The sequence below is a fragment of the Lactuca virosa genome, chromosome 9 (assembly GCF_052849685.1).
Source record: "Lactuca virosa cultivar CGN04683 chromosome 9, Lactuca_virosa_CGN04683_v6, whole genome shotgun sequence".
Taxonomy (NCBI): domain Eukaryota; kingdom Viridiplantae; phylum Streptophyta; class Magnoliopsida; order Asterales; family Asteraceae; genus Lactuca; species Lactuca virosa.
This window is the reverse complement of record NC_136434.1, coordinates 138,945,175-138,972,339: the sequence shown is the minus strand read 5'-3', so window position 1 is coordinate 138,972,339 and position 27,165 is coordinate 138,945,175. Positions and strand designations below refer to the sequence as shown.

General features: G+C 35.0%; 1 pseudogene; it reads left to right on the top strand.

Moving 5' to 3' along the window:
• Window positions 1-26,021, top strand: part of LOC145139849 (mitogen-activated protein kinase 7 pseudogene) — a 69,250-nt pseudogene extending 43,229 nt beyond the window's left edge.
• Window positions 26,022-27,165: the final 1,144 nt, after the last annotated feature.

The following is a 27,165-nucleotide window of genomic DNA, read 5'->3' as shown; positions in this document are numbered from 1 at the left end:
TCTAACAGACATATGGGACGCAACCCTCTAATCAGTGCAGCGCAACCTCAGATTTTGCACCTTATAAAAGGAAGTAGGAGTCAATGTTTTTGCTCGCGACTGTTCATATTTCGACAAATCAAGTAAGTTACACTTATTCTTATCTATAGTATTCATAGTCGTTGATATGAACCTATAGTGCGAGATACATCATAGATTCCGGTTAAAGGTACTGACTGGTATGCTTACAGGAGAGGTGTCTATGATAGATATGTTCTCCTGGTTTTTGGAATTCTGAAAAGCTATATGTCAAAATGGTGCTATCCCCCGACTGTCTTGACTGGCTGATCCTTATTTGATATCCATGAAAGTATACTTTTTGGGATTAGTGATGGAACTAGATATTTAGTTGTTATGCTCAAATAGTCAATAACCAGAATAATATATTATAGGATGTTATGTGCCAGTTGAGTCGTCTGCAAACAACCTACTTAGCTGTTTCGAGAGTGATCAAGTGAGTTTTCTCACTATATTATATATTGCAGTGTGTATCATGTGTACGTTACAATGTTTTAATGTTGTAGAGTGTTGTTAAGAAGTGGACTAGCTAAGTCAGTTGCCTGTTTTGTTGAACTGTTTGCTTGTTTTTCGGTTATATTTGTCGACATATCATGTTGTGAGTTGATGGCGGTCCAACGTTGTGATGAAGGCCAACATACTCAGGCATACCATCTTTATGATGAAAGTCAAAGGGGCAGACCAGCTTTACGTTGCAGGCCAAGAGGACGGACCAGGTTTGTGCTGAAGGCCATTTGTTATGTTCATTGTATGTATATTGTGGTATGTGGTATTTTTAGGAACTCACTAAGCCTTGGCTTACAGTTGTGGATTAAATGTTTTTGAAGTTCTTCTCTGATCGTAGGAAATCTCCAACGTGACTATACTCACATCGAAGAAATAATTATGTTTTAGACTTCTGGTAAACTATTTTTTTTGTTTAATGAATGTAGGATTGTGATCTTTTAATGAAAAAGAGATTTTGGAGTTAATCTATATATGTTTTAAAAATGAAAATCTGGGGTTAAAAATTTGGACGTTAGAAATTACCATTGATTGCGATAGACAACATGCGGTAGTTCAAACTCCAAGTGGGGGAGAGCTGACTATCCATGGTGATGGTGCTAGAGGTATTATGACTTTCTTCTTCGTCGTGAGGGCTTGGAAATATTTGCAGCATGGTTGCAGGGGATTCATAGCATATGTAGTTGACACTCTGGAGGAAAAGATGAATTCCATTGCCGAGGTGATTGTAGTTCGTGAGTTCCCCAATGTGTTTCCATAGGTTTGTCAGGTGTTCCTATAGAGAGGTAGGTTGAGTTCAGGAATTAATTTGATCCTAGTGCGACTCTGATAGCCAAGACACCATATCATCTTAAACCATCAAAAATATAGTATTTGTCTACACAACTTTAAGATTTGTTGGAAAAGAAGTTCATTCGAACGAGTAGTTCACCATGTAAGCGAAAAAACTTTCATCAAGAAGAAAGATGGGTTCCCACAGGATGTGCATTGATTATAGAGAGCTTATTAATCTGACTGTAAGGAACAATCTTTCGTTGCCAAGGATTAACAACCTCTTCGAATAGTTAAATGGAGCATCATGGTTGTCCAAGATTGATCTTCATTTGGGTTGTCATCAGATGAGGGCCAGAGAGAAGGATGTGAACAAGATTGGCTTTTGGACGAGGTATGTCCATTATGAGTTCATAGTAATGCCATATGGGCTCAGTAATGCACATGTCGTGTTCATGGATTTGTTGAACTAAGTGTGTAGATCCATGCTCGATCATGTAATCGTGTTTATAGTGATATTTTGGTATTCTCTAAGACCAAGGTGCAACACGAGGAGCACTTGAGAAAGGTAATTATGGTTTTGATGACGGAGAGACTTTATGCCAAATTATCCAAGTGTGTTTTTTGATTGCGATAGGTCTAGTTCTTGGGGCACCTAGTCAACCATAAGGATATTTTGGTTGATCCGTCCAAGATTAAGGTAGTCATGTACTGGGAGGTCCCGAAGGCTCCATCAAAGATTTAGAGTTTTCTTGGTATAGTTTTTATTATTGGAGGTTCAATAAGGATTTCACCATGATTGTAATACCTTTGACCCAATTGACAAAGAACAGTGCTACTTTTCATTGGGGTACTAAGAAACATGCAACATTCAATACAGTTAGGAAAAGGTTATATGAGGCTCCAGTGTTGACCCTTCATGAGGGTGTTGAGAATATGGTAGTTATATATGACGTGTCTATCATGGTTTTGGAGTCGTTCTTATGTAGTGATATCAAGTGATCGCTTATGCCTTAAGGAATTTAAAGACTCATGATGCTAATTATCCGTCGCACAACTTAGAGTTAGGAGCATTGTCTTTGCTCTTAAGATTTGGAGACATTATTTATATGGGGTACGATATACCATCTACACTGACCACAAGAGTTTGAGCTATTTAATGGATCAGCCGAATCTGAATATGAGGCATCATAGATGGTTGAACGTAGTGAAGGACTACGATTGTGATATTCTCTATCATCCAGACAAGGCCAACATGGTGACCGATGCCTTGAGTCGGAAGACAACCAATGCACCCATTCGTGATTTGTGTTTTAGGATTACGGTTGTTACTCTATTGTTGGATATGATTAGAGAGGCGCAAACCAACGTGGTCAAGGTTGATAATTAGAAGAGAGAGTCATGGGACAACTCCCTTCATTAATTAAAGATAATTGATGGTTGTTGACTCGATTTGGGCGGATATAGATGCATTATATGTATGGGACCCAACATAACTTGTTGGAAGATGATCACAAGTCCAAGTTTTCAATTCATCCAGATGCGACCAAGATGTACAGAGCCCTTCACAAGGATTATTGATGGCCCTGCATGAAGAGGGATGTGGAATGGGACGCATAAATGTATTTAACTTGTCGAAAAGTCAAGGATGAGTATCAAAAGCTTCATGGAAAGCTGCAACCTTTAGATATCTAGATGTGGAAGTGGGAGCACATCTTTATGGATCTGATCATGAAGTTTTCGAGTACCCCTAAGAATTTTGATGCGATTTGGGTTTTTGTCGATAGGTTGACCAAGAGTGATCATCTTATTGCTATTTAGCAGAGCTCCTCATCTGAGAAGCTAGCAGATTTCTATGTCAGGGAGGTGGTTTCCTACCGTGGTGTACCAGTTCGGTGCTTTCAAACAGGGATTCCAGGTTTAATTCTAGGGTTTGGAAGAGGTTTCATGACGATCTGAGCACCCACACTCACTTCAGCACAACATATCATCCTCAAACATATGAAACTTCCCAATATCTTGCTTATTTGAACTAAGCCTTCCTTTCAAGTCTTAGTTTATAAATAGGCCAGACTACAATACCCATAATCAACCTCCAACACAAATTTTCGTTCATGAAGTACTATCATAATACAGGTATACGTTAGGCACAATAATAAGTATTCTATATACATTTAATCTTATTAAATAATAATAAATCTATTAAGATTGTCACATAGTATTACCAAAAATACTTTCAGCGCATATATAACCATATGTGGTTCGCACAGTGTATGTTATATTACCAAATATACATTTAACACGTATCCCATATAATAAGCGTTAGATCCATATATATCCTTTCAACAAATATTTAACATTTTTAATAAATACTTGTATTAAAATCATGTTTACGAAAGTAACTATGCACTCATCTAGTTAAAGGGGGGAAGACTTGTGGGTAAGTCAATGCTTAGCCTAACACTTTCGCTTTTCATTTTAAAATGACATAAATACAAATATTACTAAGCGTTAGTATTCGTTTGTATTTATATAGTTATTTTAATCATTTCCAAATTCTTCAATAATCCCCACGATTACCATGTAAAATCATATCGGAGGTGGGACCCGTTTGGTTTACAAAGTACATTGTTTGGAAAATATACTTTAAATACCAAATACATATAACCTAGACATCAGTCTTGTAAGTAGATCAGTTACTATCATAACAGGAATTACTGATAAATCTTATTTATCGGTTCATACCAACGACGTTGAACACAAACATAAATTACACTTAACAAGCATCGTAAGTGTAACTCACCTTACGAGATCGTCTAGCGAAAACTTCGAAACTTCGCAGGCAGAACTTCATCGCTGAATCTTTCTTCTGAAAGATTATTTCAACGCTTCAACAATCCGCTAACGATACTACTAAAACTACAGATAGAGAATACTACTAAAACTAAAGACAAGTCAAATAGTGAGGGATCGAAATGCTCGAGAGTAAGAAGAGAAAGGCTATTGAAAAACTCCCTTATGATTACTTAAACGACCCTTAATAATACTATTTTAAATAAATTTAATGATATTTGTACTAAACTAATATCGAAAATATTCAATATTAGTCTTATATCGACACCACGGTCGATACCTTTCTAATGACTATCAATAAATGTATGTGTGTGTGTGTGTATATATATATATATATATATATATATATATATATATATATATATACATATATATATATATATATATATATATATATATATATATATATATATAATTTATACTTTATTTTACTCGTAAATATTCTTTTATAAATCATAACTTCTTTTTACGAACTTCATTCTCAGCGTTCTTTATACCGATGGATTCGTATTTATGATTACTTCGATTCTTCTTTTCATTACTTTGGGTCAAAAGTAACCGCGCTCTATTTCACTTTTTATGACACACATTGATGTGTTGGGTTGAACGCAAAACTTCAAAAAATCATAACTTCTTAATACGTAGTCAAATTTCAGCATTCTTTATACTCACGAGACCGTCATCATGATTACTACAACTCTCATATAGATTATTTATCATAAATAATTTTTTAGTTATAAGTGTTATTTTGTCGTTCAACAATAATAATATTTTTCTACAAATATCATATATCATAATATTTGTCAACATAACATGTATACAATAAATAAGTATTTATATAACTCGTAACGAGTACAGAGAATAATTATCCTATATATGGATTTTATTTTCTTCGATAAAATGTATAATTATTGTTATTATACTTTAAACGTCTAGCCCGAATTTGAGGGTGTTACATTTACTTCCCACTTTGAATGATTATGTCACGGAATCATACATCAGTAAAGAGATTCATAAGTAAGGATTTGCCTCAATACGTGTTTTAAACAATATTATCTCAGTCAGCCCGATTGTGTTATACACGAAATAATGTTTTAGGTTTCTTTATGACGGCTTATAAGCCTGTAGAACTACTTTTATAACATTCACTCTATTGATTTAAGGTTTCATTATAATTAAGAGACCTTTTTTCGTAAAATTCTCTACACAACTATTTCTCTTTATTCAAAAGATGAGAAAGTTCACAACGTACCTGTGTGCCCCTTTCAAGTTTCGACTTTGTAGGACTACAATAGTTCTCACATTATCACTAACATAAGTATTTTTAAGAAGATAAGAGAATGATCTTAAATAAAAAATCTTTACTTTTTCATGATAATGAGTCTATGAAAACACTCTCTCTAGACCAATTCTCTACATAGGTGATACTCAGATATGTATTCATTCATCACTTGGTCAACTATAATCCATGCAACATCATGATTCTACACAATCCTGGGACATTTTATGATAATATCTAAGATAAGATCTTCCATTTTACTCACAGGTATAGGTAAAGGTTTCAAATTCCCTCGCGATATTTGGTTTCGTTTTCTCACTTTCCAACCAAAACACCTATTCTATTATCTATATAACTAATATCGAAGCTAATAACTCTCTCTTAGCTTCCTATGTTTCACCTCTCCTGGATCTTGATGTCAATATTGAAGTCGAGTTTCCTTTCACACTTTTGCATTAATGGTTGGTTCTTTCCCACTTGGGTTTGATCCCTTACCTATTGCTACTAACAACCGATCAAAGCCCAACCTGGCTCTACCAATGTGATTTGTAACTCTCTTTCTTTTTGGAATAAACTCCTAGTTTTCATATACCCATCTTAGTATCACTGCTTGTGCCCATAACAAGTGATATTCTCTCATAGCACGACCACAGTATGATCAAGATCACGAAAAACACTAAGTGGTCTACTAACATACATGCATACAAAATGGTATAAAAGGGTTTTACTACTGTAATAAAAATTACTGCTAACAATGATGGTTTCTGAACTCCATACTATCCCTCACTCTTCCCTGGGACGATCGATTTTATCGTGCTTCAATGGATCCACTTATAATGATTCTTCCGACCATATCTGAAGCATGTACATGCAAATGCATGAAAGTCACTTGCATGCATGTTTATATAGTAGCTTCAATGATTGCAGCAGACCTATCCTCCTGCACTAGAATCAATAGTTTTGAACCTGTTTGTTGATGGTGGTACTTAAACCTGCACTTTTTCTTTCCTCCACCTATGGATCTTCAATCCCAACTATTGAGTTACAAATTTTACATTCATCGGAGACTCCTTCTATTTCATAAAATGGGTTATAGAATCAACCTAGGATAAGGTCTTTGCTTCGGCTACATCAACATACCTAATAGTCACACTCTAATGACCTTCTATTGCACGAATCAGTAGTTACATAACAAAACTAAAATCTTGTCTCCACAAGACAATCATACCTTCCATCTCTCTGATATTTCATCCTTTAAACATGATAAGATGACCTACAGAAGCGTTGCAGCAGGTAGTATCTCTAGTTACTGGCTGCTCAGCCTTAACGAAGGTTGCAGTACTCCTTCTATTTGTAATGTTATCCACACTATATACTCAACTACCAGTGGCCTTAGTAACCTTGTGACTCCTCCTGATCCAAGTACGAATCATGTGCTTCCGGTAGTAGAGGCCTATATTACCTTTCACACCTATTTATACTCATCCCAAGAATTTTCTTGTAGTTCCCAAGTCACTACACAAGATAACCACAAAGCAATTTAATAAATATGTATGTGTCCAAATGAGCACATGCAACAAATCTCCCTACACTCTACTAGGATTTTCGTGTCTTTATCAGGCGCCCTTATAATAACCACGTGCTTTACCAAACACTTTCAAATTTTCCTAGACTCCATTTCCAGGATTCTTCTCGTATATATGCCCTATCTAGCATATTCTAACATTTTTCCAAGGTCACTAGGAATTCCACTTCCAAATTCTTCTTTCTAGTGTTGTGTCTAGTTAGCAAGGCACACTACATATGAATTTACTCTAGCAGTATGTACATAAGCAATCTCCTACTATTTATACCACCTTTTGATATCTGTAGGTCATTATGTATATCATCCTCTCTCTTCACTTCATCCGTATTTACTTTATAGGAGTTATTCCTCAAAAGTCTATCTCTGAGTCACATCTCTTTTCACACCTGACTCATAGGAGTCAATCCTAGGAAGTCTACATTTCAGCTACATCTCATCACGTTCCACTAGCTTTAGCTTGGTCCTTAGTCATTCCTGATACCAATAACCTACTTCATGAAACACTATAGATGTATTGCTACTCCAAATAAGTACTCTACCTTACTAAACAAGTAAGTTACTCAACATTTTACTAGTCAATGACTATTTTCACTATCCTCGTCATGTATGTTAAAGTCAACTTAACATATTAAGGAATTCACGTAAGGATGTGATAGTTGTGAGTTATCATTTAGTACTTCTAATTACTAAGTCAGATCATCATGTACATGGTATAGATCAGATCTTAACGTACCACTCGAATTGCATACTACATCATAAAGATAGACAAAGTCTCGGCCTAACGAGTCTGAAACTCTATTAGCCTTTCCTTTCCTCTACCTCAAATTCCCTGAATTCTGCTTAGCATCTTATATAATTTTATCTTAATATTGTTTAAGTATTTATCACCATCTTTAGTACTTCCAAATTAGTAAGTCGTTATTGCTTCAATCTAGTCGTATCTATAACTGATGGGCTCCTCTTGGTTCTGGGTCATATCTGATCACACCATCGATCCATTATCTCTCCAAAAGTAGATGTACCTCAACCGTACATTATCACTTTAAATGTATTATCTCACTTTGGACGTACGATTATCTCACCCCAAATGTACTATCCAAATTCGAAAGTACTAGTACACTATTTAAGAAGTTACCGATGTTAACTATCGTAAGCCTTCTTATCATCGTAAGCCTTCTTATCACTCGGAAAAGTTACATGCCAATTATAATACAATAATTAAATGTTCAGAATCTTGTACACATAAAATCTCATCTTCTAAATCCAGGTCGGCAATAGACATTAAATCTTTTCAATTATAAGCAATCTAGGTAGGCAACCTAAGGCATGCTATAATATATATATTAGTTAGCACATATTAGCATATAAGGCATATCTCCTAAAGTATGCTAGTGCACATATAGCATGTAAGGTACACAACCTAAAACATGCTAAAATATATCTATTTGCACATAATATCAATTAAGGCATATACTCTAAAGTATTTTGGTGCTTGTGTCTATATAATATTAATTTAGGTATACAACCAAAAATATACTAGACACATTTCTTACCTTCATCACTTAATCTCTAAGTTTAAGTCTAGAAATAATCACTAATCCTAGTTCACTTAAAATAATGCTCTGATACCAACTGTAACATCCGTTATTTTCTAGAACCAAAAAAAACACTTTACTCTTTCAAAATTATATTATATATGTTTACGGAAATCCTAGTACAATAAAATATTTTGCAAGAACAATCTCGTTTTATTAAAATATCTTATGTAAAGATGTTGTTTCAAAATAAAAAATTCCTAAGGATGTCATTATAAATACACAACATATGTTACAGCGTAAAGACCTAATGGTCCTGGACACTATTGCAGGTTGTCTCTTAATCACTCGTCATCCTAATAAAGTTCCAACAGCTTTAGCCCTGATACCCGTGACACATATAGTTTGAGTGGGTCAAGTTTGGGAAAACTTGGTGAGACACATAGAGTTTTCAATTTCACAATGCTATTATAAGAATTACCTATAATTAATAATCCTAAAAAACCAACTATTCCCAAATAATATATCATACAACATAGATATCCCTAAGACAATCTACCCCATCCTGTCGATTCTCACATACTGATCCTATAACAATGATCTTAAGAGATCTATCCTGATTGATCACTATAAGAAACGAGTTGACTATATTGCTTCATGAATTCTTTGGCAGCAGACGTTAGTCAATAAAGGAATCCATAGTGGGATAGAATACAACAATTGAACATTCATTCCTTTTCCCTAGATCAATATAATTCATTAACACTTATAGACTATGAGTCTGCTAGCATTTCCACAAGACGGATTTATTTGTGGTTGTCATCCTACTTTGGCAGATAACCAGGCTTAGCCACTGGTAGCCTGATACAGACACACCATTTCTAGCTTTCAAATACAGGCACACCATTTTTGGTTGTCTCAAAAGGGGAGGAATAGTAGTATAGTACTCTAGTACATAACACATACACCGACATGCAACAGAGTCATAAAACATAGCTCTACTTTTAGTTCTAATCTCACACACACCCCATTATAAAACTACCTAATATCCAGCTTATTTAAACTAATCATTCCTTTCAAGTATTAGTTTATAACTAACCAGACTACAATACAAATAATCAACCTCCAACGCAAATTTTCGTTCATGAAATGCTATCATAATACAAGTATACATTCAACACAAAATAATAAGTATTCAGTATACATTAAATCTTCTTAAATAATAATACTTTTATTAAGATTGTCACAAAGTATTACCAAAAATACTTCCAACACATATATAACCATATTTGGTTCGTACATTGTGTGTTATATTACCAAATATACATTTAACATGTATCCTAGATAATAAACCTTTAATCAATATATAAGCTTTCAACGGATATCTCAAAGTTTCAATAAATATTTGTAGTAAAATCATGTTCATGAAAGTAACTATGCACTTACCTTGTTAAAGGTGGAAGACCTGTGGGTAAATCAGTGCTTAGCCTAACACTTTAGCTTTTCCTTTTAAAGCGACCTAAATACAAATATTACCAAGCCTTAGTATTTTTTTGTATTTATAAGGTTATTTTAATCGTTTCTGGATTCTTCACTAATCCCAATGAACACTTCAACCTATAGATGATAAGGAATGACTAGGTAAGATCATATCGGAGGTAGGATCCATTTGGTATACAGAGTATAATGTTAGGAAAATCCACTTAAAACACCTTAGAAATCTAGCCTGGACAACACTCCCGTATGTAGATCAATCAGTATTATAACTGGATTTACTGATAAATCTTATGTATTGGTTCATAACAACGACGCAAGATAAAAATATAAATTACAGTTGACAAGCATAGTAAGTGTAACTCACCTTACGAGAGCGTTTAGCGAAAAGTTAGAAACTCTACAAGTAGAACTCTGTCATTGAATCTTCCTTTTGAAAGATTCTTCCATCGCTTTCGCGCTCCGTTCACGATACTACTAAAACTACAGAAAGAGAACTCGACACGCGAGAGACTGATATACTCAAGGGTAAGAAGAGAAAGGCTCTTGAAAGAGACTTGATGCAAGAAATATGAGAGTCTAGAGCCTCTTATTTATAATAAACGAATTTTCAAAAAGCTCCATCATTATGAATTAAACGACTAAACGACCCTTAATAATACGATTTTAAATAGATTTAATGATATTTGTACAAAACTAATATCGAAAAATATCTAATACTAGTCTTATATTGACCGCATCATCGATACCTTTCGAATGACTATCAATATATGTGTGTGTGTGTGTATATATATATATATATATATATATATATATATATATATATATATGTGTGTGTGTGTGTGTGTGTATGTGTATGTGTGTGTGTCCATATATATAATTTATACTTTATTTTACTCATAAGTATTCTTTTATAAATCATAAATTCTTCATACGAACTCCGTTCTCGATGTTCTTTAAATCGATGGATCCATATTTACGAGTACTTCGATTCTTCTTTTCATTACTTTAGCTAAAAAGTAACTGATCTCTATTTCACTTTTTATGACACACATTGTTGTGTCGGGTTGAACGCGAAACTTCGAAAAATCATAACTTCCTCCTACAAAGTTAGAGTTCGGCGTTATTTATACTCACGAAACGGTCATCATGATTACTACAAGTCTCATATAGATTATTTATCCTAAATAATCTTTTAATTATAAGTGTTATTTTATCGTTCAACGATAATAAGATTTTTCTACAAATATTATATATCATAATATTTGTCCACATGACGTGTATACAATAAATAAGTATTTATATAGCTCATAACGAGTACGAAGAATAATTATCTATTCAAGGATTTTTTTTGTTTGATAAAATTTATAAATATTATTATTATATTTTAAACGTCTAGCCCAAATTTATGGGCGTTACACAAGACTATCGAGCTTATTTGGCAGGTATGTGGCATGCTGTAGACTATGTAGAGTCAACAAAAGAGTTATGTAGATCAATGATGGTCCAATCATGAGTTTCAGGTTGGGGATTTTTTTTCTTCTAAAGGTGCCACCTTTGAAGGGTGCTATCCGATTCTGGAATCATGGAAAGTTAGGCCCCATGTATATTGGACCATTTAGGGTTATCGCACATGAGCAAGGTTGCCTACTGTTTAGATCTGCCCGAGGAGCTCTGCCAGATCCACAAAAACTTTCCACGTTTCTTAGTTGAGGAAGTCTAGAGCAGATGAATCCATAGTTGTAACTTTTGATGATATTCAGGTGGATAAGCGTCCATGGTTGTAGAACTCGCTACTTGGTACGTGTTCGGCCGACTACCGAGTAGCGAGTACTCGGATTCCGTAATTTATTTAGAAATATTTTTAGGGAAATTATATGTGTAAAAATCATAAGTTAAAACCATAAGTTGTTTGAAATATATAACAAAATTAGATACATGTGAATACACAAAAACTAAAAAACACACAATGGTCTCACTTCGTGAATAATTACTGAAAATTTAAGATATATATGTAGTAATCACATATGTGTGTTAAATAACAAATCATTAAGTATAGATACATAGTAATGATCGAGTTGACCGATCTTTACAACACTGCACGCTTCAGTAATGGGGCAATCGAGGAGTACTCAAATTTTGGAACTCGCCTCAGTAAGGGGCTGAGTAGGGAGTACTCGGCCGAGTAATCGGAAAAATCGGTGAGTTTTACAACACTGTAAACGCCTCAATTATATGGAGAGAGCACTTTCATTTTTAGATAGGAAGATAAAGACCTTGCGCAACAACATGATTGGGTTGGTAAAGGTACAGTGGGAGCACTGGAAGGGTTCCGAGTTGACTTCAGAACCCAAGTAGGAGATGCAAGAGCACTACCTTAAGTTATTTGCAGCAGCGGATTTCGAGGACGAAATCTAATTCGAGTAGGGGAGATTTGTAAAACCCGATTTCCATTATAAGTTTTAATTGATTAGTATTTGATTTTGAATTTTGAAGAGTGGTATTTGCTTTGAAATGTGACATACCTCATAGAGGGCATGGTACGTGTCGGGCCCAACACGCCTAAGTGACGGCACGACGCGCCCTAGCTGGCAGAGAAACCCTAATTTCCTGGGCCTTAGGACCTATTTACAGGCACTAAAGCCTAGGCGCTAGGGTTTCCTTATTTTAGAACCCTATTCTCCATAAATGTCCCACTCAAAACCCTAGCCTCAATTTCATATGTTCTTGAGCTCTAGTGTATTTTGTGTGTAGTTTAAAGAAAAATGAAATCCATTTTGCCCTGTCACAAAGTAACCCCTTTCTAACATGGCTCCTTGCTAGTAAGTAAGATCTTCATAACAAGTTGTATCAGTTGCCAAGAAGTAAACCTCATTGACAACCCCTTATTATAAAGTACAACTTTCCTAACAAGTCATCCTTGCTAGGAAGTAACCCCTTCCTAACAAGTCATATGATTGGAGACCCTTACTTCACGAAGGGAGGTACCATCCCAGCAGGTTCTCACTAGTTCATATGCGGACCTCTAGGTAACTGATAATCAATTCCCTTTTATCATTATCACACAACGTTTCATATAACACAATGCTAGCACATAATAATAATATAGCATCATAAACATTATGTAACTTAACAACAATGGAACAAGGTAGCAATCTAATAATTAAGTACTTAATCCATTACGTACATGTCACTTATTCTTAATAACCGAATATGTATGACTCACATTTCAGTTAGTAGCTACTAACTCCCAATTCACTTTCAATCCTTCCTTTGTGGTGCACTTTCTCCCTTCCTTGACCAAATCCTATTTAATCATATACCAAGTTCCTTAGAGCTTGTCTCAGTTCACTAGGACCTTAATTATCATATCTAACCACGGTGATCATTCACTTGACCACTTATTGAACTTGGTAACTTTTTGCACCAAACTAATCAAGCTCCACAATACAACTGCTAGACGATTTAATTCGGTAAGTTGCTAGCTCAATCTCAGATTTCAGCAATTTCATAAACTAGGGTTTGTAACCATCATTTTCAAAACCAACAACTCCATCATGGAATTCATCCATTAGAATTAATACTAAGTTAATAAAAACACCATATCACGAACTCCAGTAACTAGTTCAGGTCCTAACAACCCTTCATGGTTATTTTACGTAAATACAATCACGTGAGATACGGTATAAGAGGATACCTTAATCTGTTCGGTAATCTGCACCTTATTTCCTAAGTCAAGATTTACCTTGTCCAGCTATAAACATTATTTGTACGTTGTTGCTCTTGTTTCCCGAAATAAATCACCAAATGAGACTTTGAACTCTTTATATAGTGGCTGGTCTTCATGAGAACGTATCATGTCATAAGCAAGGACGCCTCGCATCCTTGCATGTACACTAGAGATTGATATGCATCTCACTTCATGATACATATCTATTTCCCCTCACCATGTGTCTCACTCCTACTGCATGTATCCAAAATTAGGACACTTTGATGAGTCACGCCATTCAAATATATGTGTGATGTTTTATGGTCGACCTTCATTGATTTCTCAACTTTGAGCAAACGTGTAGCGCCCTTAATCCAAACGCATCATGTTCCTTATTTATGCGTCACATTTAACTTAAAGTACATTGTCATTCTCATACTAATAGACTACTTTCGTATCTACATTAAGTTTATTTCATTAAATTATACCATCAAGGATTTATGGCTGTTACGGTTCCCCCTCCCCCCCCCCTGAAAAAGATTCTCCCCTCGGATTCATCTCAAAATATAAGTGAGGGTATCATTTCATTGTTTCGTCTTTCATCTCCCAAGTACAGTTTGGTCCCAAGGAATGCTTCTATTGGACCAACACTAACTCAATCTCCTTAATTCTGAGCTTATTTGTCTTTGATTCAATAATGGCTTGTTGTTCTTAAATCAATTTATTAGGAGACTCAACTTTCAAAGCACTCAATGCGATGATCTCATCATCCTTTTCAAAATAACTTTTCAAATAACACACGTGGAACACATCGCATATTCCACTAAGTTCTTATGGTAACTCCGGTATAAAGTCTTGAGATATGATATTTTGCAATATATTGAACAACGCAATCTATCATGGGCTCAACTTGCCTTTTTCATCGAATCACATGACCCGTTCCCATGGTGATATTTTTATCATCACTAAGTCACCGGGGTTCATCTAAAAAAGTATTTTCTTTATGTCAGCATAACTCCACTTTTGATATTGATCTGCTTTCATATAAGCTTGAATTATTTCAATCATTTCATTAGTGACCTTTACTATTTATGGGTTGGTAAGCTTCTTTTCATCGACCTAAAGCTAGCACAACAGTGTCCTAAATTTCCTGACATACAAAGCCTCATATGTTGGTATTCCAATGTTGAATTGATAACGGTTACTATAGGAGAATACCACAAGTGGTAAACGCTCGTCCCATTTTCTATAAAATCAATCACACATGCCCTTAACATATCCTCAATGGTTTGATAGGATCATTCCCTTTGACTGTCTATCCGAGGATGGTACATGGTGCTTAAATGGATTTTCATTCCCAAATCATGTTTCAGTGCTTTCCAAAACTTGGGCGTAAACCTTACATCTCTATCGGATACGATAGTAAGTGGTACCCCATGCAATCTCACAACTTCATCAATGTACAACATAGCCAAATTTTCAAATGGCACGGTTTCTCAGATTGCCAAGAACAATGCATTTTTGCTTAATCATTCCATAATAACCTAGATGGCATCATGAACATTCCTAGTTATTGGTAATCCCATGATGAAATCCATAGTGATTTCATATAATTTCCCGACTGGCACGTGAAAAGATTCTAACTACCTATATGGTGCTTGGTGTTCAAACTTGACTTGAGCACAAATTGAACACTCTGAAATATATTTAGCCATATACGGATTCGTGTTGGGCCACCAGTACATACACTTTAAATCTCGATAAGTCTTCATGTTCCCTGGATAAATCGAGTTCCTGAACTTATGAGCGTCATCTAGCACCATTTTCCGATGACCCCCATAATTAGGAACCCAAAATTTTCTTATCAACATTTTTAATGCCAAATCATTCTCATCAAAATTAACTCATTTTCTCAACTTTTCTTTTATAATTTTTCTTCTTTTACAGCTTCAATCTGCGTCATCTTAATTTGGTTAAATAGAGTTGACACCTACTCTATTCTCATAGACCTTCCTTTGATTCATTTTTTTGGTACCTTCCAATTCAATGTGCCGCCTACCACGTTAGCTTTCATGGCATGATAGATTATTTCACAATCATAATCATTGATCAGTTCAATCCACCGTCTCTACCGCATGTTCAAAACATTGGGTAAACACGTATTGGAGACTTTTGTGACCAGTGTATAACTTATATTGTATGTTATATAGATAGTGTCTCCAAATTTTTAATGCATGCAGAATAGCCACCAACTCTAAATCGTGAGTCTTATAGCTCATCTCGGGTTACTTCAGTTTCCTTGAAGCATAAGCAATTACCTTTCCACATTGCATTAATACACATTTGAGACCTTTCGTGGAAGTGTCACTATAAGCTACAAAGTCTTTCATGCCTTCAAGTAATGCTAGAACAGGTGCTTCACATAATTTATTCTTCAAGATCGAAAACACTTCATTTTGATTTTCTCTCTAAACTAACTTTATCTCTTTTCTTGTTAAAGTGGTAAGCGGCACCACAATAATAGAAAAGTATTGTATAAAAAATGGTAATAACTTGATAACCATAGAATGTTTCAAACTTCGGTTAGCGTTCTCAAAGGATCCTATTTCACATTTTCTGTAATCTTGGCAGGATCCACCTAAATTACAACACGAAATATAATTTGTCCATGGAATTGAACTTCCTGCAACCAAAATTCACATTTGGAAAACTTAGCGTATAACCTTTCATTCATCAACACTTCTAGTACATCCCCTAAGTGCTTCGCATGCTCTTCCTCTATTTGGAATAAATAAGTATATCATCAACGAAAATGATAACCGAGCTGTCAAGGAACAATCTAAATACTCGGTTCACTAGGTCCATGAACAACGTCGGCACATTCGTAATACCAAAAGGTGTTATTGAAAATTCGTAATGGCCATAACGGGTTTGGAACGCCATCTTTTCAATGTCACTATCTTTAACACAAACATGGTTATAACTGGAACAGAGATCGATTTTCGAAAATATAATCAGGATTTTGAAGTTGATCAAACAAGTAACCAATCGTTGTTATAAGATACCAATTATTTATGGTTACTTTATTTAGTTCACGGTAGTCAATACGCATTCGTATCAATCTGTCTTTCCTTTTCACAAATAATATAGTGCACCCGACGGTGAAGAGTTAGGTCGAATAAAGCCTTTGTCGAGCAATTCTTGCAAATAGGACATTAACTCTCGCATCTCCGTAGGAGCAAAATGATATGAAGATCGAGCTATCAGAGTAGTGCGCAATATCAAATCAATTCGGACTCGACTTGCCTTTTAGGCGACAAGCCCGACAACTCATATGGAAAAACATCAGGGAAAATTTGCACGACTTTTATATCATGCAACTTCTTCTTTTCTTTTCTCGTATTAAGAACATAAGCTATTAATGATTCAAAACCCTTCATCATACTGTTTCGAGCTTTAACAACAATAATTAAAATGTGCATTCTTCGACTCTTTTCTACGTAAATGAATATGTTTCTTTCGTTTGACATCTTTACCGTCACCACCATTCTTTTGCATGATATATTTTCATAATATTTCCCAAGCCAATCCTTTCCTAGTACCACATCAAACCCTTTTATCTCACATGTAGTAATTCGGTATAAAACTTTTCCCCGTCTATTTGTATGAGACAATTTCGGTAAACATGTCGTACCGTAACATGTTCCCGGTCGCTACTTCTATAAAAAAAAACCTTCATCTAAAGGTACTAATGGCGTATCTATTTTCTTTCGAAATTAATGGGACACAAACGATTAGTTTGCGCCCGAACAAAATAACACACTCGCAGTCAAAGAATTTACGAGTATAATACCTGGCACCACATCGTGTGCCTCTCATGCCTCTTCAGTAGTAAATTGGAATGCACGCTCCATAACTTTCATTGGATACTCTTTCTTAATTGTTATAAAATTTGGAATGCACACTCCACATGCAAGCCCTTCCTAACAAGTCAGACCAATTTCCAAGAAGTAAACCCTCCTTAACAATCCCTTATTATAATGTACACCCCTCCTAATGTCACACCCCCGTCCGGCGGCAGAAACGTCGGGTTGGGCGACGTTAGGATGTTGGATTTCAGGACACAGACATACATTGAATAATACACTGATATATTAAATAACGTCACCTTTATTAATTAAATAAAATATATTACAAAGCTGTTTGAGGTACTGATAGGTCACAAAAGCAAAGTACAATAGTAAAGCACATAGACTCCAAGTTGCATAATCAGGGTTACTTCCCTCTTCATCTAGGTTCATTCACCCGAGAATACATGTGGTTTTTGTAAGGTTCAACATAATATTGGTGACTCCATAGGTTTTATTATTATAAAACGTTGTGTGTTTGTTTTTAGTTATCATGTTTATCTTAAACTCACTTCCTCGAGTTTGTATGTACTATCACTACTTTCGAAGGTTGTTTCCTAGTAGTAGTCTAAGATATCTAGTTTTAGTTTAACAAAGTTACGATGAGTTCCTATAATCGAGCTATGACTGTTGAGTGTTCCCCGAAAACCACGACGCTTTATCGGACATGTGTTCAGAAAGTTATGTCTGCTTCAACTTGTCGTTAGGTTGTACCTAGCAACAACAGGTGGGAGTGTCAATCCCGTATAGATCTATACATACCTTTTCCGCTCACCTAAGAATTAACTATTATAGGCTAGGGTCTAGCTGAAAGTCTTTCAGCATGTTGATGAATCGTGTCTCATCTAACTCTTGTTCTAGGGGCCTCCCCTGGTCGGTCGTTTTGTTATTCTTTATCGTATTTATACGAGATACTTATTATATATATTATTCATCTTATACATATACATATATATATATATATATATATATATATATATATATATATATATATAATTAAGTTAGTGTGTTTTGCGTAGCCAAGTATTTGGGCAGAGTAACCACTAGGTACTAAGCTTATCCAAAGGGTGGCTATAATAACGACTAGATTATCGGTGTTTCCTGGCAACTGGTCATCGTAACAACCAAATATGATATATTCTATCGGTGTGAATCAGTATAACAATTAGGCATATTATTACCTTTGAGTAGAGTATCTACCAGACATAATATCATCATAATGTTATGAGCATAATTATCTAACTAATCTTATATAATTAGGAATAACTATGTAGTATGTATATTTTACCATGTATTCCCCCTGGAAAGGTTTAGAAAATGGGGTCGTGAACTCACCTGCAAATGTTAAAACCATTGATGTATGGTGGAAAACCGAAAGTCTGAACTTCAAGAGGCGCTCGAGGGTAGCGGCACGTGGATCGACACAGTGAGAGAGACTGGTTTGAGAGGTGTGTAAATGAGACTGGCGAAGCCTTCTATTTATAGAAAGTTTTGGCCTGCACGCCGTGCAAATACGCGTTTGCCACAATGGGCTGCCACGTGTCGTCCTCTCCTTGTGCCACGTCACCCCATACCTCGTATCCAAATGGATCGAGTGTCAGACTGTGCACGGGCACGCGCGATGGTAAAAATCAAATTTTGAAATTCCGTAACTCTCGTATACGAACTCCATTTTCAACGACTCTTATATATTCGTGTAGGTCTCAACGTTCCCTACAACTTTCCTTTTGATCGTTTTGGCTAATTTTAACTTTTGTTTTTCGACTAGTTTTTATTATGGTTATGATCTTATAAAAATCATAACTCTCATACGGTTCTGTTTTATGTCACACCCCCGAACCAGACGGCGGAAACGTCCGAGGGCTCGCGTGACTCAAATTGAATATCATCACAATGATTATACATGAAACACAACATAAACTTCACCATGCATTAATACATAACGATTGACATCGTTCACCTCCAGTACATTGTTTAAATATTACATATCCATAGCATCAACTGTTTGAGAGTTTTCAAAACATAACATCCTAACGTACTTGATATTACCCTTCAGCTTACCTGTTACCTGAGAATACAAGTTATTTTCTGAAATGTTGGTGAGTTCATAAGCAGGGTTGTGATAAAAATGATTTGTGTAGTTTATAAAACCCAGAAAATCCGATATTTTCTGAAAAGACAATTGTTTATACCAAAGTGTGAAGATCCATAAGTTGGTGCATGAATGATTTCAAAACGTGTATAAATGGGAAGTTTTGCATTATAGTTATTGAAAAGTACAAGCGAGTGGTGTTGATTTCCTCAAAAACCCGATGTTTTCCGATAACATAATATCATTATTTCAAATTGTTATATCGCCACAACGAGTGATTTTGATTACTCTTCCTTGATTACTCAGATGGTATTAGATTTATTTAATTACGTGAGTCGTTATAACCATGCATAATAATGACTAGTTCGTCTGTCTTGGCATCCTAATAAACGCCGGAATTGATCTTAAGATTTTGTCACCCTAGACTGGCCGAGTCTAACTGTAGCGAACAGCTGAGGTGTGGGGGAGTCACCCCCGTATAGATCTATACACAAACTCTCGCTCTCCTTCCAGGAGACTTTGATTATAACTACAGACTACGAACGACACTTAGAGGTGTCGCCCGTTATTACTCACTTAATCCAAACAACATTGATTACTATTGACTAACGACCTAAATTTGTTTACTTTGATTTCAAATAAGCCTAACAAACGAGGAGAAGAGGAATACAAAGTCTTGCTAATTACGTGAGTTATTTTAGGCTGTTGGTTATACGAAGGACGCGTTGGCCCATTTCATATTTGATTTAATTTGGACCTTACTAGCAATACTAGTGGGCCACCAAGTCCCAATAACACATATATGCCATTGAGGGTCCCTTAAACATGTAATTGGGTCACAGGAGGCCCAATAGACATGTGTTATTATTGTTGGGCCCAAACGTCATGTCAATGGGTCAAGAAGGCCCAATAAGCATGATTAAGATCTTTCAAGCCCAACTATTTGAATATTTACTTGTTTTAGGTATAGTATAATGGTCGGAAGTTTGATTGAACAATTGTTAAATTCTCAACGGCACGAAGCTTGTCGGTTGTTTATAACGATATTTGAAAATATATGTATATTCTTCATTCTATTTTCATAAGTTGTAATTTGGTATTCTTTTGACCCAAATATCTTAAAACCAAAATAATTGACTCAAATATTGATTTGACCCATTCAACCCTTTTTTTTTGATAAAAATGACAATTTTAGTCCCTTACATAAAGAAAAAGACATTTTAGGCCCTTAACTCATTTTCTTGACATTTTTGGCCCATAGACTTGTTTAAATAAATGTTTTTAGCTCGAAATTTACTCTTTGACAGTTTCAGCCCTTACAGCAAAGAGTCTTTCGGTTAAAGTCCAACTTTTTCGCAGCTTTTACAATTTTGGCCCAAATTCCAAAAACTTTACATTTTTGATGCTTTTTGGAAAAGAAAAACATTTTAACCCTTGAAATAGTTTTGTTTACCCCTTTTACCCCCTGTTTTGAGAATTGTACCATTTCAGCCCCTTAAAAATCGTATTTTTGCAATTTTTGGGCTTATGGGCCGAAAAGCCCAAGATTTAGCCCATTAAGCTACAATTTACATTTCTAGCCCTTTAAAGAGTATGATATTCATAAAAACATTTATTTTTACTGGTTTGACTCTTTTAGTCCTTAAGAAAACCGTGAATGACAACTTTCAACTCAACTTTTATTTATTTGACAAATTTAGCCCAAAAATGAGTTTTATGTTGCATTTTGTTTATTATGACTTAAGCTAGAAATTTTTCTTGACTTGTTCAATGAAAAGTATATTAGATCATGTTTGTTTCCTCTTTTGTGCCATAGATCTCGAGATTTCTTCCCTTTTTGTTACATTTTTACCACATAAACACATAAAATCACACATACAAACATGAAATCATACATAGCATACACATACACATAGATCTACACATTTTACTTGTATTCTCCCCCATAAAACTTTTGAAAACCGAAAATAGAGGGGTATGAACTCACCTTTGCTTGTTGTTTTCGATTTGAAGAAGAAATGGAAGACAATGAGGTGATTTTTCGGCCCTAGCAACACTTTGATGATGATCTCGAGCTTGAGGTGTTTCTAAGAGTATGATTACCATAATTTGTTTAAGAGAAGGGATCTCATCATGAGGAAAGAGTTATAAAATCATAGGATATGTGTAACTTACCAAGAAGTGATGATAATCTCTTGAAATCCTCTTGTTGCACAAGTAAAATTTCGAGACTTTTGGAGTGGGAAGGAGGAGAATTTAGAGAGAGTTTAGAAGAGTTTTGGTGTTGTGTGGGTGTGGTTTGGCTCTTTATTTTGGCCGAGAATTAAGAAGAAGAAAGGAGAAGAGAGAGAGGTGAAGAGATGGTGCATGGAGACATGTGAGGTTTGCTTGGAAGTCCATGGTGTAATAAGGAGGTGGCTAACCCTCCTTATTTCATGAGAGTCTATTTTTTTTATGTTTTCCTCTTGGGCCGAGAAAGAGAGAAGAGAGAAGATAATTTGGGCCTTTTGTGCTTAAGTCCATATTATGGGCCCATTTTGATGATTTTCGGCCCAATTAGTCTTTGGAGATGGTTCACGACCCAAAATAAATCAAAGTATGAGTTTTATGGCCCTTTAGGGCTAATTAAATTTGTTATGGCCCAAGAAGAGTATTTTATTTCATTCTAGGCCCATTATGGCCCAAAATGTTAAAATAAAAGAAAGTGGGTCCAATTAGAGCCCATATAAGAGTTTTAAGCCCAAAATAGTCAAATTGGAAGCTTATTGGTCCATTAGGCCCAATAAGAAAATCCTAGTCCAAAATGGACTTGAACCGGAATTTTTAAGGTTTCCAACCTTTGTTGACTACTTGAATGTTTGTATAGAGTATTTGATGGAAATTTTGTGGTCATTGAACAAGCATCATACATGTTTTCCAAGATTTAACTACAATGTTATCTTTGTTAAGGGTTTTACAAGGTATCAGAATTCCTGGTTGTGACATTTTAGGAATCCATCTTCTTATAAATCCTACTTTCAGTAATACTACGATTGTCATGTTTGGGTACTTTTTCCAAAAGTCAACCATTCTCCTCATAGTTTTCATCGTTGTAATTTCTTACATACGGTAGATATTTATTTACTACAAAAGTCATATCTTACCCATAATGAGTCAAATTTTTGCGAAATTTATATTTCTGGGATCACATTAGCTTATATAATCTAAAAATGATAACCTGCTCTCAAAGTGATGCGAATTTTCGTACACTTATTTTTGAGCCTAAAGGTTGCTGTAATTAAGCACAAAAATTGAACATATTGAAATATATTGGGTGGTTACAAGATTGTCCTTATTACATTTTCGTGTTTTATCGTTAAACATTAACAGCGATTGATGACGTATTTTCTAGGTTCTCACACCTAAAAAGTCATCCTTGCTAGGAAGTAAACCCTTCCTAACATGTAATACGATTGGAGAACCCTGCTTTGCTACGATATGTACCATCCTAACAGGTTCTCAATGGTCCCCATGCGGACCCTAGGTATCGGGCAATTAATTCCATTTTATCATTATCACACAATGCTAGCACATAATAACAATATAGCTACATAAACATTGTGTAATGTTAAAAACCATGGAACAAGATATCAATATAGTAAATAAGTACTCATTCCATTAAGTACTTGACATGTATTCCAAACTACAGAACATATATGACTCACCTTTCAGTTAGTAGCTACTTACTCCCAATTGACTTCCAATCCTTCCTGTATAGTGCACTTTATTCATTCCTTGTCCAAGGCCTATTTAATCAAATACTAAGTTACATATAACTTGTCTCAGTTTACTAGGAGCATAATTATCATATCTAACCATGGTGATCATTCACTTGACCACTTATTGAATTTGGTAACTATTTGTCATAAAATTAATCGAGATCCATAATATGAATGGTAAATGGATTAATTGATTAAGTTGTTAGCTCAATCTCACATTTTCAACATTCTCATAAACTAGGATATGTAACCATAATTAACCAAACCAAGAACTCCATCGTGGAGTTCACCTAATTGACTTACTTTTAAGTTCATAATAGAAGCATATTATGAACTCTACAACCAAGTTCGAGTTCTAACAGCCCTTCATGATTATTTTATGTAAAGTCAATTATGTAAGATAGTATATAAGAGGATATCTTAATCTGTTTTGTAATCCACACCCTCGTTTACTATGTCAAGATTCACCTTATATAGCTATAAATCGTCTATATATCTTCTGGATCTCGTTTACCAAAAATAATCACCAAACGAGCCTTTCAATTGTTTATATAATGGTTTATCCTTATGAGAATGTGTCGCTTCATAAGCAAGGACGCATCGCACCCTTGCACATATACTAGAGCTTACCATGCGTCTCACTTCATGTCATATAATGTTTTCCCCTTGCCACGTGTTTCACCCTTAATGCACATGTCCAACATTGGGACACATCGACACGTCGTGTCTTTCAAATATATGTGTCACATTTTATGGTTAACCTTCGTTGACTTCTCGACTTTCACCAAACATGTCACTCCCTTAAACCATATGTGTCTCGTTCCTTATTTACATGTCATAATTAACTTAAAGTACACTGTCATTCTCAGAGTAACAACCTAATTTCATATATAATTTAAGTTTATTTCATTACATTATACCAATAAGGATTTTGGGTCGTTACAACAACTAAGTCATTTAATTGGAGATTGTATAACTTTTTCATGTAATTTTTATAACTTTTTAGTATAAGAAGATCTTGACATTATATCATGTTGATCCCTAAGAGGCTACTATGTCATATTATAGACATATAATACATATTATCATTGGGACGTATTTTACTTACCACCCATAGTACCCCTAAAGTAAAAATATGTCACTTATCCCCCTCATTGTTGAAGATTATGTGGGCCCCACAAAATTACTTCATTTATCCCACCCAAAAAAATTCACTTACCCCTCCTACGTTATACAAGATTGTGCGTGTCCAAAAAACTACTCCATTTACCCTATTTTCTTTTTAAACCCTTAACTTTTATTTTAACCATTTTTATATAACTTTTATAAGGGGAAATGACACAAATGCGCTACAAAGTTTTTAGGGTTAGTCGATTCAGTCCCTAAAGTTATTTTCTGGCTTTATGAGGATATAAGGTAGGTTACGGCCTGCTCTTTTAGTCTCTTTCAACCTCTAATAGTCAGTACACCATGAGACAGTAACCATTTAGGCAAAAAAAAACCTCACATTAGACCCCTATACAGCAAAAAAAAAGAAGTTTGGGGATCAAACCAAAACTCACGAAATTGACTTCAATCAACACTTCCGTCCTCGATGGGAAAACCAACTCACCAGTAGGTATTGCTTCCTCCTGATATGTCATCAAATCTTCACAACCTCTATCAAACGGCCACTATAAATTCTTCTTGTTTCAGGTATAAATGATTAAATTCTCGTTTCCATAATTAAATTATTGTCTTCTTGTTCATCAGTTGATCAATTCTTTCAATTGCTTCGAGGTCTAAAGTATCTTTACTATGATAATTTCCTCCATCATGACCTAAAAGCCGAAAATCTCCTTGTGAAGGCAAATTGCAAATATAAAATATGCAATTTTGGGTTGGTAAGAGCGAGGCAAGGTAATGAAGAGTTCAATACGGAATACGTCGTCAGAAGGTGGTAGAGAGCATCAGGGCTACTAATTTTTTGCGACAACTACAGGACTTTCATTGATGTGTCATTATTCGGGTGCATCTTTGTCGAAATTCTCGGCCAGAAACCGCTTTTTCGGGACAGGGTGCTTCAATCATCTGAAAATGATAATCAAAATCATTGGGGGGTCAAAACAAAGAATATGTTGGATTCATCGATAATCTAAAAGCTCAAAGGTTTATACAAACTTTGCTTTTCATAAGAGGGATTTGTCTTTCTTCTTTATACCCGACGGCGAATCCTTTGGCTCTAGACTTATTGTGGCGGATGCTTGTGTTTGATCCGAGGAAGAGTATAACAGTGACGGAGGCTCTACAACAATTGTATATGGTGGTTTTGTTTGTCCTGATGCAAAATCCGGGTGCCCATCATAGAAATTGGAACTGGGAGGAAGCAATAGTAGTTGATGAGTTGGTTTTACCATTGAGGACGGAAGTGTCAATTGAAGTCGATTTTGTGAGTTTTGGTTTGAATGATCCCCAAACTTATTTTTTGGCTTTATAGAGGCATAATATGAGTTTTTTTGGTCTAAATGGTTACTATCACATGGTGTACCGACTATTAGAGGGTGAAAGGGACTAAAAGAGCACCTCGTAACCTACTTTATACCCCCATAAGGCCAGAAAATTACTTTAGGGACTGAACACCAATCCTAGAAACTTTGTAGGGTATTTTTTTGTCATTTCTCCATTTTATAACAACTTAAAATAGTCACTGATGAGCTGGTTTTCCCATCGAGGATGGAAGTGTCAATTGAAGTCGATTTTGTGAGTTTTGGTTTGAATGATCCATGAACTTATTTTTTTGGCTTTATAAGTTTTTTTTGTCTAAATGGTCACTGTCACATGGTGTACCGACTATTAGAGGTTGAAAGGGACAAAAAGAACAGGTCGTAACCTACTTTATGCCCCCTCATAAAGCCAAAAAATAACATTAGGGACTGAATCGACCAACCCTAGAAACTTTGTAGGGTATTTTTGCCATTTCTCCAATTTATAACAACTTAAAATTTATAAATTTATAAATTTATAACAATTTAAAATTTTATAAGTTTACAATGATTCTAAAAATTATATAATTTATAGATTTTTTTAAAGTTATACACTTTTATAATATTTTATACACAGAGTAATACATCAGTTCTTAATAATTCAGAACATAATACATCAACTCTTAATAATTCATTGTATAATACAACAACTCTTATTAATTCAGAGAATAATACATCAACTCTTAATAAATCAGAGAATAATACATCAACTCTTAATAATTTGTAGAATAATACATCCAATCTTAATAATTCTTATAAACCCTCATTCACAAATTCTAAATTTCCATTCGCTTTCAATATAATTGATCATTCAAATATGATGTGTATTCACACATCAGAATTTTTCGTGGATAAGGGAAATGATAACTTTTATGCTTTATTTTTTTATTATGTCGAGTTGAAAAATGATTGTTAACAAAAATGTTTTCGGGTCTTCGATTCTAGGGAAGTTTGATGGAATGGGTGCATCACGTTCTCATGTGGTTTTCATTTCTATTAAAAGATCCAAATCAAAAAATGATTAAACGTCTAAGCTTATACTTAGATGTAAGCGGGGTGGTATGTACAATACCAATAAAATCTCCGATACACACTCTG